Source organism: Geotrypetes seraphini, chromosome 5 (assembly GCF_902459505.1).
Source record: "Geotrypetes seraphini chromosome 5, aGeoSer1.1, whole genome shotgun sequence".
Taxonomy (NCBI): domain Eukaryota; kingdom Metazoa; phylum Chordata; class Amphibia; order Gymnophiona; family Dermophiidae; genus Geotrypetes; species Geotrypetes seraphini.
In genome coordinates, this window is record NC_047088.1 from 256,694,544 (window position 1) to 256,713,087 (window position 18,544).

Sequence of the window (18,544 nt, forward strand, 5' to 3'; positions counted from 1 at the left end):
CCTGCTTACTATGGCTTGTTTGGGTTTTGTTTTGTTTTTTCATTTCAGCACCATGGTCAGCGCCACTGTAGTTTTCTCCTGAACCAGCATTGGTTGCTGTCAGCAAATAAATTAACGGAAATAATTTCCCACATAGCATTGCTGTGTTTATTAACTGTTGTATTGTGAACCCTGTCAACCTTGCTATAGCTTAATTACAGGCAGTGGTATTTTATAATTGCTGGGGGACAGGCTGTGAATAACAACCTGCAATGCAGAAACATTTTTCAATAATGTATGTGGACAGCCTCCGATGAGATATAATTATTAATTTATGTACTTGAAAACAGAACGATTCCCTCTTGGTGCTGCATTTTGTCTGACTTTCAGCGAAGGTTAGAGGCATGCCTGTTGAAATAATTTTAATTACTGAAAAATACTTATGCTGCATTTATTGTAAATCCATACAATTCTCCAATCACAAACACTCAGCTAAACCACATGTATTCCTCTCTAGCTGAGTTGCAACAAAAAGAACATTGACTGTAGTTGCAAGAAAATTCCAGCACTTTTGTACTATTTAATACAAAGTGTTGATCCAGTAAGACTCCTTTGAGGGAGTGAGGGATATTCCCTCACTGATACTGTAATTACATCACTGTACAGCAGGGGGTGCTAGCTCACAAAGTAGAAGAGTAAGCCACCTTAGTGTAAGTGGAACAACCCTGCTGTGCCATGGAGGTGGGACTCAGGCTGCAAGGAGCTCATATGCCCTAGATTGGAATCATTCAAGAAGGCCCTGAGACTAGAGGTCTCCAGAAGGAGAGATATTCCCTAGCTGTGGACTAAATCTGACAAGGTGAGAGGTCTGTTATTTATTTAAAGACTTGATGTTAAGTGTGAAAGGATGAAGGCAAGCCTGTGTGTGAAGCTGGATAATCCCTAGCTGTGGGTTGAGGAGAAGCCCAGGGAAGCATATACTGCCTGTACAGTATATGTGGACTTTGTGCTTGGGACTAACTGAGACCAAACCATGATATCTGACTTAAGAAATATTGTTGCAACCACAGACCCATTTCAAGACTTTTGACTTTGAACTAATAGACTATTTTTCCTTTCCCTGAGCCTGTGAAGTAACAGGACTCAGAGCTCATAAAGAGGTTTTTTTTTGGTTGCACTTTTCATGTGTGTCTGTCTGTGTGTGCACATTCCTCACCCCATAATCTGCTCAGGCTATTATACCATGACTTGCTTGTAATCATGATTCTAATAGTGATTATGACAATTTTATAAGTTGGTCCCTCATTTTAGATGCTCTGATGCTGCATGGTAATAATCTACAGCAGACCCTCAATATTCATGGGAGTTAGGGGCAGAGCCAACCCGCGAATATTGAAAAATTACAGATAATTTTTAGGGCTGGCTCTGACCCACCCCTGCCTCCTATGTCCCGGACCTTCCCCAGACCTTACCTGGTGGTCTAGCGGTGACGCGGGGCAGGATCGATCATCCTACACTCCTGCCCTGTGCATGGCTGCCATGAGTTCTCATTGTAGTCTAGGTCGGCCCATGTTCTGCCCACATCCCACCCTAAGCACTCCTCCAGAAATGCCCCTTTCAGCTCTGGGTTCACAGCAGGATTCAGAGGCCTAAAAACTCCCTGGATACATCCAAAAAGCCATTTCGATTATCGGCACTTGGACGACCTGTCTTTTAGGATGACCAAGTGCCAACTTGGGTTTTCAGTCATAGTTATGTCTTGATTATGAGCCCCATACTCCACAATCTGTAAAAGGTAATTCTGAGGTCGGAGTCCATAGCTATGATGGCCTGCCACAAGGAGTCCGTGAGGACTATTGCCAGCTTTGAAAGCCCCCTCACCTCTCCTTCAACGTGAGACTCATATATTTATTCTTCAGAAGGGCGTTCTTCCACAGAGTCTCGCCCTGCTGCTCCTCCAGGACTGGTCACTGCAAATCCCTCTTGGGGCGACGGTTCCCTCTCTGCGTTGCTACTGAGGAGGAGCTGCCCCGAGGTCTGCTGCAGGACTCGAAGTAGGTAAGTCTGAATCTGCTGGATGTGGGTAATAGCTCCCCCAATTGTGCCAATCACTTTGAATCCACAGGCATCGGAGGGCGAGAGTGAGGACCTTATTTCTGTTTCCCCCAAGGTTATGTTTCTATTTGGTCTTTTTCCTACAGTAATGCTGGTAACAAAATTGTTTTATGTTGAATTACACCTGTTATGCAGTACCTTGGGTGAATCTCTTCATAACAATGGTTAATAAATCCCAATAAATAAATAAATAAATGTAATTAAAGACCAAAAAATAAAAATGTGGCATAAAGATCCAGAAATATTCCCAGTGTACTGGGCACCAATGGTTTGATTAAAAACAATTTCCAAGCACAACCTTGATAAGCTGCCTATATACTTTACATCAGTGGTCTCAAACTCACGGCCCGGGGGCCACATGCGGCCAGTCAGGTACTATTTTGAGGCCCTCGGTATGTTTATCATAATCACAAAAGTAAAATACACTTCACCCCCAGTTTTCGCAGGGGTTAGGTGCAGAGCCGGACCACAAAGTGTGAAAAATCGCGAATAACTTCTCGGCCGGATCTGACCCACCCCTGCCTCCCTCCTGCATTCCCAGAATCTTACCTGGTTGTCTAGCAGCAAAGCAGGACGCTGCTTTCTGAATGGTCACCGCCAATTCTTGTCCCGCAAGAACTGGTGGAGGCCATTCAGAGAGCAGCATGGGGCTGAGCAGGAAGTACGGAAAACTTGGCCCTGTCGGGTGCGCCGCTGGCCGTGAAATTGGAACCAGGGATGGAGAGGCTCAGCACGGGGCAGGGTGCAGAAAGATCGCTCCTGTCCCGTACACCGCTGGATCACCAGGGATTAAAAATGGCACAAAAGGTAAGCGCGGGGGGGGGGGGTGTTTAAAGTTTGTCGGCTGGGATGGGAGACAGGAGGCATCCATCCTGTCCAGGCCTACCATTAGACCACCAGAAGGGGTACAGGGTAGGAAGGTGAGATAGGGTGCAAAGCCTGGCAAGGAGTGAGGGGGTCTGGGTACAGAGCCTGGTAGGGCAGGGAGGGAAGAGGGCTGTGTGCAGAGCCTGGCATGAAGTGAGGGGGCTGGGTGCACATCCTGGTAAGGAAGGGAAGAAGGCTGAGTGCAGAGCCTGGCAGGGGAAGGTATGAGGGAGGGGACACTGGGTGCAGATCCTGGCAGGGCATGGCTCTTGAATATTAAGCCCCCATCTTATATTCGAGTCAACCATTTTTTCTCCTTTTTGGGGGGAAAATGGGGGTCTTGCCTTATATTCGGATCGACTTATATTCAAGTATATATAGTAAGCTTATGTCAACTTTTGTCTGTTTTTAACTCCTGTTTTATTTGATTTTATATTATGTTGGTTTTAACTTTTCCTTTCTTTTTTTTGTTTTGTTTAATTTATTTACTCATATACAACTTATTGTAAACCATTTAGATAACGCTTGATAGACGGTATATCAAACTTGGAAACTTGGAAATCCAAAAGTACAATTTTCTGATTCCCCCCAAAACCCACCAGTTTTTATTTGATAAATTGTGTTCAGGTATATGGAAGACTGAAGCAGAGGGGCTCAAAGGGCCATGAGGTGGGCAGCCTTACATTGTAAAAGTGGTAGCTCCCTTCCCCTCCCCCCCCCCTCCCCCGGGTTCTCTGACACATACAGTCGCCGGGATTTTGTTTGTTTATTTGGATCTATGCCTGGAGGCTTATGTTGGTGGTACACCAGAAAGATTTGCTGCTGCTATGTGATTACATAACAAATTAAACATATGTTAATTATTTATATTAAAAGAAGTAATGAGTTTTTAAGATCACGTCCCTCTCTATTAACTTTCTCAAAGTCATATAGCTGTGAGAAAATGAATGCCACTGAGGCAGGATAGTGATAGGGAAAAGGCTAGCACCATAGGATGACTTTTTTAAAAATTTATTTAATTATTTAGCTCGTCCTACCAATAGAGCCCAGAATGAGTAATGGACAAGACGTATTTAGAAAGCTAGTGGTACAATGGCCGAGGCATGGTGGATAGAGAATATCCGAGATACACTATGTAACTATGCATGCTATGGTAGAAATAAACAGTTCAGATACATTAATCAACTATAGTACAGCAGACCCTCAATATTCGCGGGGGTTAGGGTCAGAGCCGGCCCGCGAATATTGAAATATCATGGATAACTTTCAAGGCCGGCTTTGACCCACCCCCGCCTCTCTCCTGCGTCCTGGACTTTCCCCCAGACCTTACCTGGTGGTCTAGCGGTGATGCGGGGCAGGATCGATTTTCCTACACTCCTACCCCGTGCAGAACCATCATCAAAATGGCCGCCGTGAGTTCCTGTTATAGTCTCGAGATTACAAAGGGAACTCATGGCGATCATTTTGATGACGGCTCTGTACGGAGCAGGAGCGTAGGACGATCAATCCTGCTCCGAGTCGCCGCTAGACCACCAGGTAAGGTCTGGGGAAGGTCCAGGATGCAGCGTTAATTAAAAAAAAAAAAAAAATCACAAATAACCAAATCCGCGGGTACTGAAACCACAGATATGGAGGGGGTACTGTACATATAATCTGAGATATTCTAATTAACTATGGCCCTCTTTGACAAAGGCGTGCTGAGCACTTTAGCGTGGATTTAGTGCGCATTAAAACAACGCATGCGCTAATTGCTAACATATCCATAGGATAACATGCACACGTTAGCGTTTAGCGTAAGCTAAAATGCGTAGCGCACCTTTGTAAAAGAGGGAGGATATATATGATGAATGGAGAATATCTGAGATACATTAATTAACTATCCATGCTTTGGTGAGGAACTTAGCGTTATAGGTCTAGTCGATGATTTTATCTCTGCTCATTTATGCGTTAGTCTTTTCACGGAGCCGGATGCGAACCATTTCAATATACAAAGAACTAGTTAGATGCTGATTGCTTCCTAGTGATATATATTCAGGAGCATGCATTCAATTAGTCTGGAGCCTAAAAATGTACATACTCATGAATCATTTCTATGCACATATACACTGCAGTTCTTAGGAAATAGCACACGTAGAATTTGTACTGTCTTGAGTGAATCTCATCATAAAAATGCTTAATTAATCCAAATAAATAAATATCCTCCCCCTTTTACTAAACTGCGATAACGGTTATTAACCACGCTGCTCCTGACGCTCATAGAGTTACTGTGAGTGTCGGGAGCAGCGTGGAGGATTCAGCGCGTCTCCCTGCGCTAATAACCGCAATTGTGATTTAGTAAAAGGGGGAGTAAATTAATAATGTTATTGTAAATAATGTGAAGCTAAAAGGAAATAGGTGAAAGAAACTAGAAAAAATACTAAAAAATGAGAACAAATGAACACTTTTTTTTTTTTTTTGGGGGGGGGGGAGAGGGCATCTGAGCCTTTTTTAAATGAAGGAAAAATTCCAGAATGAGACAGCATAGGATGAAGTTAAGAAGTGATAGGCTAAGGAATAATCTAAGGAAATCATTTTTTTTAATATAAATGGTGGAACAGTCTTCCAGTAGAAAGACTCTGCCTGAATTCAATAAAGCATGGGACAGGCAGGTGGGATTTCTTGGGGAGAGGAGGAGATAGTAGATGCTGTGGATGGGCCATTTGGCCTTTATCTGCCATCATGTATCTATAACCATAAAGTTCTATGACCTCACAATACAGGTGTAAAGAGCCTTAGCCTATAGGAAGAGGAGAAGCAAATGTTAAGAGCTTTAGCTAATAGGGAGAGGAGGAGATAGTGGATGCTGTGGATGGGCCATTTGGCCTTTATCTGCCATCATGTTTCTATAACCATAAAGCTCTATGACCTCACAATGCAGGTGTAAAGAGCCTTAGCCTATAGGAAGAGGAGATGCAAATGTTAAGAGCCTTAGCCAATAGGGAGAGGAGGAGATAGTGGATGCTGTGGATGGGCCATTTGGCCTTTATCTGCCATCATGTTACTATGTTTCTATAATCATAAAGCTCTATGACCTCACAATGCAGGTGTAAAGAGCCTTAGCCTATAGAAAGAGGAGATGCAAATGTTAAGAGCCTTAGCCAATAGGAAAAGGAGGAGATAGTGGAAACTGTGGATGGGCCATTTGGCCTTTATCTGCCATCATGTTTCTATGGTTCTATATTGCTATGTGCATATCACAAACTTGTTCTTTAAAAGTCAAATTTACTAAAAACTATTAATATGTTAAATAGTGCTCAGTCCACAACCTATAGTGTTTAAGTGTAACAAACCACACAACACAGGCTGCCATCAGACCATCATAGCACTATTCTTGTCTGTACCAGCAAATACTGTTCTAATAACCTCATGGAAATAAAGCACAATGACTTATCTTTTTATGATGGTCAGTTGTCATCTGATGGTCACGAGACAGACAGCCTGGAGTAATAAAGTGCTTCTGTGACTCATAAAAGACTTCTGGAAGCCGTGAAACACAAGTCTTCCCTCCGACTCGAGTTTTGCGTAGTACGTGCTTCCTCAGGAAGGGATTATCTTGAATCGGCCTCCATGAATGCTCACATCCAAACCGCTCTAACAGAACAAGCTACTAGCTGGTCTCGTGGCCATCAGATGAGGCATTATGACATCATAATCTCAGCTCTGGAATGTTGCTATTCTTAGGGTTTCTGACAGGTACTTGGGACCTGGGTTGGCCACTGTTGGAAACAGGATACTGGGCTTGATGGACCTTCAATTCTTATGTTCTCAGGTGAGCCAAGTATAGGACAATCAAGTCATTGTGACATCACTCTGAGGTTGGCTCTTAGGCATTGGTGGAATGAGGCATTATGACATCACAATCTGAGCTCTGGAATGTTGCTGCTCTTTGGGTTTCTGTCAGGTACTTGGGACCTGGGTTGGCCACTGTTGGAAACAGGATACTGGACTTGATGGACCTTCGGTCTGTCCCAGTATGGCAATTCTTATGTTTGTTTAACACCTCAAATAACCGCTATTGGGAAAAGTGAACTACCAATATTTGCCTTCCAGAGTAAAAAAACGGCAGACAGTGACTAAAGTTCCAAATTTTTGTCATTTATTCTAGAGCACACTGCTGTTCTTTCAACAATGTGACGACGGAAGTCAAGAAACCACTTTTAACATGTTAAAACACTACTCACAAGGACAAGCCAATAGTCTTGGATTGGATTGAATTTATTATCTGATTAACTGCTATTGACATAAGTATTTAGTGGTGTACAATAAAAAAAAAAGTATTAAAAATGCAACATAATCACTTTACAAAATCTATTAAAAAAAACTATAAAAGAGTAAAACAGTAGTTCAAATTAGCAGAATCAAGTCAATCATTACTAAAGGACAAGCGCCCCTCCACCTAGGAGGGGGGCGTGGTGTCAAAAGGGCCGAGGCAGTTGCCCGGGGAAGGGAGGGGGTGGGGGGAGGGGCTGGGAGGGGGTCAAGGGAGAAGGGGGGGAGGGGAACAGGCAGGGAGCCAATCAGGATCAGGGATATAGACACCGGGGCGGGGAAAGGGGGGGCAAGGCGACCAGAACTGAGGCGAGGCTCCAGTTCGAACCTTGCCAAGGGAACGTCTCAGCGTGGCATTGCAATGCGCGCTAAAACCGCTAGCGCAGATTAGTAAAAGGAGCCCTAAATCCTGGAGTAACAGTTTGCTTCCGTAATATTGCTGAAATAATTCTGTTTTTCAGCAGGAAAAGAAAGCTCTGTTCGCTCACCTTCATAGTAACATAGTAACATAGTAACATAGTAGATGACGGCAGATAAAGACCCGAATGGTCCATCCAGTCTGCCCAATCTGATTCAATTTAAATTTTTTTTTTTTTTTTTTTTTCTTCTTAGCTATTTCTGGGCAAGAATCCAAAGCTTTACCCGGTACTGTGCTTGGGTTCCAACTGCCGAAATCTCTGTTAAGACTTACTCCAGCCCATCTACACCCACCCAGCCATTGAAGCCCTCCCCTGCCCATCCTCTACCAAATGGCCATATACAGACGCAGACCGTACAAGTCTGCCCAGTAACTGGCCTAGTTCAATATTTAATATTATTTTCTGATTCTAAATCTTCTGTGTTCATCCCACGCTTCTTTGAACTCAGTCACAGTTTTACTCTCCACCACCTCTCTCGGGAGCGCATTCCAGGCATCCACTACCCTCTCCGTAAAGTAGAATTTCCTAACATTGCCCCTGAATCTACCACCCCTCAACCTCAAATTATGTCCTCTGGTTTTACCATTTTCCTTTCTCTGGAAAAGATTTTGTTCTACGTTAATACCCTTTAAGTATTTGAACGTCTGAATCATATCTCCCCTGTCTCTCCTTTCCTCTAGGGTATACATATTCAGGGCTTCCAGTCTCTCCTCATACATCTTCTGGCGCAAGCCTCCTATCATTTTCGTCGCCCTCCTCTGGACCGCCTCAAGTCTTCTTACGTCTTTCGCCAGATACGGTCTCCAAAACTGAACACAATACTCCAAGTGGGGCCTCACCAATGACCTGTACAGGGGCATCAACACCTTCTTCCTTCTACTGACTACGCCTCTCTTTATACAGCCCAGAATCCTTCTGGCAGCAGCCACTGCCTTGTCACACTGTTTTTTCGCCTTTAGATCTTCCTTCCTATGTTTTTATTAGTTTTCTATTGCTTTACTCATCCCCCTGCTCATCTCCATCATCCCCTCTTCACCCTCCGTACAGTCTTTTCTGCTCTAATGTTCTCTTTCTTTCCAAACAAGTGCTCTCCGTTGGTTTCTGAGAAATCTATCAGCTTCACTGGTTGTCTGTAATCTCATTGTCTTCACAAATATAGCATAATATGCATGCACAAAGCTAAAATAGCAAATCTTGAGGCGCTTCCTTGCATAGACAGCTATATTTGATGTATTTCCCCGCTGGTCATCTGTGGAGAAAGAATTGGATTACTTTTGCTGGTTAGAGAACTCAGGAAAGTGAAGACACTTTAAATTATATTTTTGAAATATATTGCATTATGTCTTGTTGAGACATGTTAAAATCTGGTTATCTCTCCATTTTGACATCAATATAAAAAAAACAGAAGAGAAGTAAATGGTTGAACTTTAGATGGAAATTAGATTTCCCAATGCATTCTAAGTAAGTACATCTCTACAGGGAAAATTTATTATCTTGAAATTCGACTACATACATGGCCCTGATAATAATGCAAAAGTATTTTATTAACCATTAAGACAAGCTTTCAGTGACCACTGTGCCTCTTTTTCAAGGAAACACATTAAAAAGAAAGACTAATAAAACTGGAGTGATATGAGGCACGGAAAGCATAAGCAGATTGCCGAATCGAAGCTACCGTTTGAGGGGCTACTGAAAAGTTCTCAGTCCAACCAGCAAAGTTGGGACAGGCTCCAGCAAGGGCTATACAGTTAGGGTCAGATTCTTTAACGACGTCCACAATTTAGGCGTGGCTTAGACGTCCAGCAGGAAAATGCTGAGCATGATTCTGTAACGCACAGACGCACTATAGAGAATCGTGATCAGCGCCGCTCAGCAAGTCCAGACACATCTAAATAGTCAGACGCCCTTTACAGATTCGCCTTTTAGGTGTCACATAGACGTCTATACAATGTCTATAATGTTATAACGCCTCGTTATTATGACGTTATTAGAATGGTAATTTTATGTTGTTTTTCATTAAAATTGTATGTGATTTATTATGTATTATGTAAAACTAGTCTTATAGCCCGTTACATTAATGGGTGCTGGAATACATGTGCGTGTGTCTGTATTTATTTATTTCTCTCTCTCTCCTTAGCCTGTTTCTCTATTTCTGTATTTCTTTCTTTCTGTCTTTCTTTTTCCTCGGATGTCCACCACCAGCCCTTGCCTGCTCCCCCCCTGTCCATTCTCCCTTCCTTTTACCTCCCCTGTGTCCAGCACCACCCCTTCACTGCTCCCCTTATCCAGCAGCAGCCCTTCTCCCTTTGTTTTACCTCCCCCTGTCCATCATCACCTCTTTCCTGTCTCCCCCTGTCCAGCAGTAGGCCTCCATTCCTCCCCCCCCATATATATATATATATTTTTTTTTTCAAGATGGCATCCAATCAGGATGTCATCTACATTACTCCTATTATTTGACAAGGTGCCTCACGAGCGTCTACTCCGGAAACTGAAGAACCATGGGGTGGACGGAGATGTGCAAAGATGGATCAGAAACTGGTTGGCGGGTAGGAAACAGAGGGTAGGGGTGAAGGGCCACTACTTGGACTGGAAGAGGGTCACAAGTGGTGTTCCGCAGGGCTCGGTGCTCGGGCCACTACTATTTAATATATTCATAAATGATCTAGAAATAGGGACGACGTGTGAGATAATAAAATTTGCAGACGACACCAAACTATTCAGTGGAGCTCGGACTAAAGAGGACTGTGAAGAATTGCAAAGGGACCTGAACAAACTAGGGGAATGGGCGACGAGATGGCAGATGAAGTTCAACGTTGAGAAATGTAAAGTACTGCATGTGGGAAGCAGAAACCTGAGGTACAACTATACGATGGGAGGGATGTTATTGAATGAGAGTACCCAGGAAAGGGACTTAGGGGTAATGGTGGACATGACAATGAAGCCGACGGCACAGTGCGTAGCGGCCGCCAAGAAAGCAAATAGAATGCTAGGTATAATCAAGAAGGGTATCACAACCAGGACGAAAGAAGTTATCCTGCCGTTGTATCGGGCGATGGTGCGCCCGCATCTGGAATACTGCGTCTAATATTGGTCGCCATACCTTAAGAAGGATATGGCGATACTCGAGAGGGTTCAGAGGAGAGCGACACGTCTGATAAAAGGGATGGAAAACCTTCCATATGCTGAGAGATTGGAGAAACTGGGTCTCTTTTCCCTGGAGAAGAGGAGACTTAGAGGGGATATGATAGAGACTTATAAGATCATGAAGGGCATAGAGAGAGTAGAGAAGGACAGATTCTTCACACTTTCAAATAATAAAAGAACAAGAGGGCATCTGGAAAAGTTGAAAGGGGACAGATTCAAAACGAATGCTAGGAAGTTCTTCTTTACCCAACGTGTGGTGGACACCTGGAATGCGCTTCCAGAGAATGTAATAGGGCAGAGTACGGTACTGGGATTTAAGAAATGATTGGACAGTTTCCTGCTGGAAAAGAGGATAGAAGGGTATAAATAGAGGATTTCTGCACAGGTCCTGGACCTGTTGGGCCGCCGCGTGAGCGGACTGCTGGGCATGATGGACCTCAGGTCTGACCCAGCAGAGGCATTGCTTATGTTCTTATGTTTACTTAATTATTTTATAATTTGTTTTTTTTTTTAAGTCTTTCATTTTTTTATTAGTACAAATTTTAATATCTGTAATGATCTAAAAAAATATTATTAATGATTTTGACCATTTGAATACTACCGTGAGAGACAGTTAATGTTTTGTTTAGTAGAGGCCCTACCATCAGCGTTGGTGAGATTTGGGACGATCGCAGCTGATTTCACCCCTCCTTCCAGCCGAGGATCAAGTCTGTGACTGAGAGCAAGACACTACAGCTCCATGCCGATTTTTAATTTTCGGCTGCCTGATAGTGGCGCTGTGGAGTATTGTTGGTCCCATCATGAAGACTGCTAAATTCAATCATCCATACCGGGCCTGAACTTAAGACACTAAAGCCTCTCTTGCCTGTTTCTGGTGCCATTGAGGACAGAGGGTGGTGTATTTTTTGCCAATGTGGCTATGGATTCGGGGGATCAGATGGCGGTTGGGCCCTGCCTATGCTGTTTCACTGTGACACTACTGGGGAGGCCATGGGAAGATTCCTGAGGGAGGAGATGAGTGCTTTAGCTGTGCTGCCTTAAACTGGCAAGGAGGGCCAAGGCAGCTGCCGCCAGCGCTGCTCTGTGAAGCCCTCCTCCTGGAAGCCGCCTCTCCGCACCGCTGCGCGCGCTTGAAACCGAAAGCAGACAGCCGAGGGCATCCTGGAGTCCTGGTGTAGCACATGCACACTCTTGCTGGCCACAGCCCGACAGATCAGGGATCAGGGAAGCATGCGGTAAGAGTGCGCATGTGCGCTTAGCATTTTATTATATAGATTTATTATATAGATTGTATGTATTAATCCCTTTTTATTTTATTTCTGTTCTGCGACATGGAGAAGTGGGGGATTTGAACCAACAACATCAGCGCACCACACAGTCGGCCATTAAACCACGTCAATTCCAAAACTAGTCTCCTCTTCTACGAAACCGCGCTAGCGGTTTTTAGCGCAGAGAGAGCGCAGAGAGCCGCGCTGAATTGCCCGCGCTACTCCCGATGCTCATTGAGTTCCTATGAGCGTCGGGAGCCGCGCGGGCCATTCAGCGCGGCTCCCCGCACTAGAAACTGCTAGTGCAGTTTCGTAGAAGAGGGGGTAGGTCTTTTGAACTTTAGTAGGCATAATTTCAGTGGACACTACTTAGGCGCTCCATAGGCATTCCAGAGGCATCCGCCCTTTAGGTGGCTCAAGCGTGTCCTAATGACGTAATCGCATTTTAGTGTCCTGACATCAGAACTAGAGAATGACACGGGGAGCGATCCCCGCAGCAAACCGCTGCGTGGCTGCGGTTTGGCTGCGGGTTATGGTGACCTCATTAGCAAATCGCCGCAGACGCGGGGACAAATCCTTTCACCGCCCGCAAAAACGGTGAATAGATTTGTCCCCGCAGGCCAATGTCCCCCCTTCTAGGAACCGCTATTTACCTGTGTTTCACCGTGTTCGTGACCGGGTGTTAGATGTCTCCGCCATGTTGTCTGTCTCCTCCAACTTTCGATCCAACTCGCACATTGCCGCATTTACTCTCGATCCAACTTGCATTTGTCAGATCAACCCTTCCTGCCAATAGAACCCCCCCCCCCCCCCCCCCGACGATCGCCGGCAGGAAGGTGCTCAGCCCTTCATGCCGACAGAACCAGCCCTCCCCAACGATCGCGGCAGGAGGATATCCAACCCCTCCTGCCAGCTCCCCAACAGCCCCCCTATGATCACTGATAGGAGGGTGCCCAACCCCTCCTGCCGGCCCCCCCAACGGCCCCCTATATCGCCAATAGGAGGGTGCCCAACCCCTCCTGCCGGACCCTCCCCCAACAAACCCCGCCATCCCGAAACACCACCCTTAGTCTTACTTTCCAGCAATTTATACACTAAAATTATATTTGGAAAGATGGCACGCTGGAGGCAACCCAATTTTACTAAGGAAGACTCCAGGCTGCTGGCCAGTCTCTTCCTCCCCAAGGAGCACCACTTCTTTCTTGTCCCAGGCCACAAGAGAAGTTTTCAATTCAGAAATGCCCACGGCAAACTGGCAAGAAGGTACAACAGGTGTGCCTCTTTTCCTCGTGTTGTATCAGTGTAGCTATCCTGCTATAAATAATAATGTTAAAGGCACCTTGTGTTTAAATCTGTATAAAATAGTTCACAGATATCCTTTTCATAGACACTTGCCCAAAGGGCACTACTGGGATTTGAGCTTACAAAGTCAGATCCACTGGTCGCTTGCACTAGCTCTCTCTGTCCCAGGTGTAAGTTATGGAGGCTGTTTACTGCCACCAATATGTTTCATTATTGCATTACATTACATTACAGTGGGGATTTCTATTCCGCCATTACCTTGCAGTTCAAGGCGGATTACAAATGGATTGTCAGGACATTAGAAGGATGTCGGGAGTAGTTTGTACATTTCTTTGAGTTGCTAAGGATGACATCTGAATTGTCATGACATCAGAAGTACATATGGAGTAGTTGCAGGTGATGCTTGGGACATTTCTGGTTGAGTTAGTTCGGTTTTCTGTGTTTTTTTGAATAGAAGGGTTTTTATTTCTTTTTTGAAGGTTTTGTAGTCTGTGGTCAAGGTCAATAGGTTGTAGAGTTGGGGGTCGAGTGTTGCAGCTCGAGTGGCTAGGAGGTTGTCATTCAGTTTTTTTCTTTTGACATTTTTGGTTGGACCGTGTGTGAATGGTGCGTGGGGTCTCCTATGTCTATGGTTGAGGTGGATTAAACTACCGTATTTTCACATAGATAACGCGCACCCGTGTAAAACGCGCACACGGGTATAGCGTGCAAAAAAACACATATTTATGTACATAAATTTTTATATACCGCGCACACCCGTATACCGCGCATGCTGCCCGACTCTCCTTTCGCCCGCCCCGACTCTCCTCTGGAGACCCTGACTCTGTTTTCGCCCGCCCTGACTCTCCTTTCCTCCTTGAAGTCCTGTCCCTACCCTGAAAGCCTGATGCCCCCCCCCGACGTCCGATTCACCCCCCCCGCAGGACCGCTCGCACCCCCACCCCGAAGGACCGCTCGCACCCCCACCCGAAGAACCGCTCGCACCCCCACAGCTTCACCCCCCTCCCCCATGGAGAAGCTGTCTACCTTGTTTCCGGATTCCAGCAAGCCCAGCTGTTTCCTCTGCCGGCGGTCCCGCCCCTTCTCTGAGCCCTGCTGTGCTGCTTTTTCTTCCGGCGGTCCCGCCCTTTCTCTGACATCAGAGAAAGGGCGGGACCGCCTGAAGAGGAAGCAGCGCAGCACAGGGCTCTGAGTAGGGGCAGGACCGCCGGCAGAGGAAGCAGCTGGGCTGGCATCCGGAGACAAGGTAGATAGCTTCTCCATGGGGGAGGGGGGGAGGCTGTGGGGGTGCGAGCGGTCCTTCGGGTGGGGGTGCGAGCGGTCCTTCGGGGTGGGAGTGCAAGCGCTCCTTCCGGGTGATGAATCGGGCGTCGGGGGGGAAACTATGTAAAAAAATTTTTGTACAATGCGCTCACGCGTATAACGCGCAAGGGTATGCGCGGTTTGTAAAAACCATGTATAACGCGTGCGTTATATGCGAGAAAATACGGTAGTCGATTGTTCCAATAGGTTGGGCTGTCTCCGTTTATTGCTTTAAATAGTAGGCAAGAAAATTTGAAGTGTATTCTCGCTTGTATTGGGAGCCAATGTGAGTCGTGGTATGCCTCTGTGATGTGGTCGAATTTCTTCAGTGAGTATCTCTCAACATTTGGTTTGTAATGGAAACATATTAAAATGAACTCTGCCATAGGAAAAAAAAAAATAGAAATGTGTTTGTCTGCATGCCTGCCTGCACCCCCACCCCCACAACACCACACCACACTCCCACTTCAGGCATTAAACCACATGTTAGACGGAAGCAGTGTCTTTAACTACTAAGCTAAAGCACCTTTTGTTTAGACAGAGGTTCCTATTATTTTGTAGTGACATTCTGCCATCTAGGTGCATCTTGATGATGTCACAATGATGCCAAGATTGTGCACCAGACACGCCCACTTGCTCTGAAGGATAGCTATTGTGTGAGTAGTGTATGTCCTTTTATGTTCTTAACCTTTTGGAAAAGAGGTATAATATGTACGTGTTGAAGGTACATGTTTGATATGTATCAAGAGGATATAAGCTTGGCTTAGTATGCAATATATATATTTTTAATCGTGTGCTTTGCTTGAATAATGCATTATTAAACATCTTTTTCTATTATTATCAAATAGGAGTCCTCTTTAGCCCCAAAATAGAACTTTTAGTGTGCAATATATATATTTTTCCATGTGCTTTGCTTAAGTAATGCATTATTAAACATATTTTCAGCTTAATATCAACCTGGAGTCTTCTATTCCCCAAAAATAAAAGCCCCGTTCACCTATAAATGGATGCTTATTCCACGCCTAACTGATGCCTAAGGGCTCCTTTTACTAAGTTGCGCTAGCGGTTTTAGCGCATGCAGGATTTTAGCGCCTACTAAACCTGCGCTACGCTTCTAGAACTAATGGCAGCTCAATGAAGGCGTTAAAGTCTAGCGCGCGGGGCAATTTAGCGCACGCTATTCCGTGCATTAAAGCCCTAACGCACCTTTGTAAAAGGAGCCCTAAGTCACATCCACCTAACTCATGTCTATTGCGGTGGGCAGACTTGATGGGCTGTGGCCCTTATCTGCCGTCTGTTTCTATGTTACCTAGCACCCAGCTCACACTCAAAAGTAGACCTGGTTTTGCAACACCTTCATTTTAGGCATTGGGTAGATGCATTCGGGCACTGAGCGGCATGTGATTCTCTAAATGGGAGTCCAAATCAAAGCCACTCCCATGCCACGCCTATGCCTATTTTTTAGGTGCAAAAAAGATATGCAGGGGTAACTCTTTCAAATCAAAATTACTATCGAGTGACTAAAGAGGTCAATAGAACAAAAACAAAGTCACCACTGATTCATCAATGTACTTAGAAAAATTATTTTTTGTTTAGAACTCTGCTCAGAGACATGAAGGCTGATTACTCGGCCTCACCTACCAATCATTGCAGTGTTCAAAAAGGATTTTTTAATTTAAAGCACCTATTCATGTGCTAGCTAAAAAGCTATGCTGAAAATATCACTGTTTTCATAAATTTTATAGTTATAGAAAACTTAACTTTGAATAGTGACTGGTTCCGACGTGCACGTTTCGTAGCTGCGTCAGGGAACCGACAATACAGCTGGATTTAAAGCTGGTAGTGAAGTCACATGCAATTGAAAAGCTAGGTCTCTCAGGGAAATGTTTCTTCTCAAATGTCTCAAAAACATTTAAGGAGAGAGGGAAGAATCAGAGTATGAATGGCCACAACCACTGACCCGCAAGCTTTGCTTTGAAGAATGCTGAGATTGAGCAGCAACATTCCAGAGCAGATATTGTGATGTCATAATGCCTCATTCCACCAGTGCCTAAGAGCCAATCACATCAGTGATGTCACAATGGCTTCATTATCCTTGGCTCACATAAGAATCAGAGTATGAATGCCACAACCACTGACCCGCAAGCTTTGCTTTGAAGAATGCTGGTGTAGAAGGACCGAGTTTGAAATAGACACTAGAAAATGACATGGGATTATTTCCCGTGGTTATCTGTGGGGACGGGAACGGTGATGAATTTTGTCACCGTGTCATTCTCTAGTAAGAGCAGATAGCGTAGCTGGTTTTAAGAAAGGTTTGGACAAGTTCCTGGAGGAAAAGTTCATAGTCTGTTATTGAGAAAGACATGGGGGAAGCCACTGCTTGCCCTGGAATGCTACATATGGACAGACATAAAAATCATCTGGTATTAGCCAAAAATTGTATTAACACAATCAAAATACACTTATATTGTATGGCATCTTCCTTCCATACGCTACTGACAAGCCTAAGCAGTTTGCCCTTCATTAGCGGCAAAAGTACCTTCTCAAATTGTCAGGGATACTCTAATGCTTACTTTGGAGGTGTAATAGTAGATCAATTATGTTTATTCTGATACTCGTAATCTGATGTTAGTGTTATGATGTCTGTGTTTTGACATTTTTTATTTGATGTGCTGTGAATGTGTTTTTGTTCTGTGCTTAGAATGTCGAGATAATGCAGAATATAATTAGCTTCAATCGATCAACAAAGAAATGCTATGAGATGCATAAACAAAACAGAAATATGTCTAAAAACCCACCTAAATCGGCACTTGGACGATGAAAAAGACAGGTCGCCCAAGTGCCGATAATCAAAATGGGTTTTAGACGTATGTAAAAATAGCTTAGGCCTTTTTAGATCTGCTATACGCCCAGAGTGAAAAGGGGCATTTTTGAAGGAGTGGTTAGGACGGGAGGTGGGGAGGATCTGGGTCAACCTAGGCTTAGTTCAACGAGACTTCCTAGACGGAACTTATACGTTGTGACTTAGGTGATCTAAAACCAGGTATAAGTGCCCAGAAGGTATCCAAAGCGACTAGATAACCAGTAAAAACCCCTACACACTCCCCCAGTAATCACTGACCCCCTCACACCGCCATAAAAACTGGAATAAAAACGTACATACCTGCCTGGAATAGGAAAGCCTAGTAGAGCTGCACAGAGGTGGTTTGTGTAGTCTGGGGGTGGGCTAGTGAGCCATAGAGAGGAGGACCCAAGCCCATAAGCCACTCTAACCACTGCATTCATGGTGAAACATGTGCACCCACCAAACCCCCCCCCCCCCAAACCTTACCGTGTTGCCATACAGGTAGCACCTACAGCCATAAGGGCTATTGAGGTGGTAGACAGGTGGGTATAGTGCAGGGATCTCAAAGTCCCTTCTTGAGGGCCACAATCCAGTCGGGTTTTCAGGATTTCCCCAATGAATATGCATTGAAAGCAGTGCAGGCACATAGATCTCATGCATATTCATTGGGGAAATCCTGAAACCCGACTGGATTGCGGCCCTCAAGGAGGGACTTTGAGACCCCTGGTATAGTGGGTTTTGGAGGTGTTTTGTAGGGGCTCACCATGACCTATAAGGGAGTTGTGGTGAGATGTTTATGTGGCACCCTTTTTGTGACGTTCACAGCAGTGCCCTGTGAGGTTCCCCACTACTCTGTTGCCATGTCTGGGTGTCCAGTTCATCACTTTGCTGGCCCCTCCCATGTCCAAAAAGTCTTGTTTTAGGCATTTTTGACTTGGATGATTTTTTTGTACGAGAATGGGATATGATAGATGGCTTAGCGGTCTGGACGA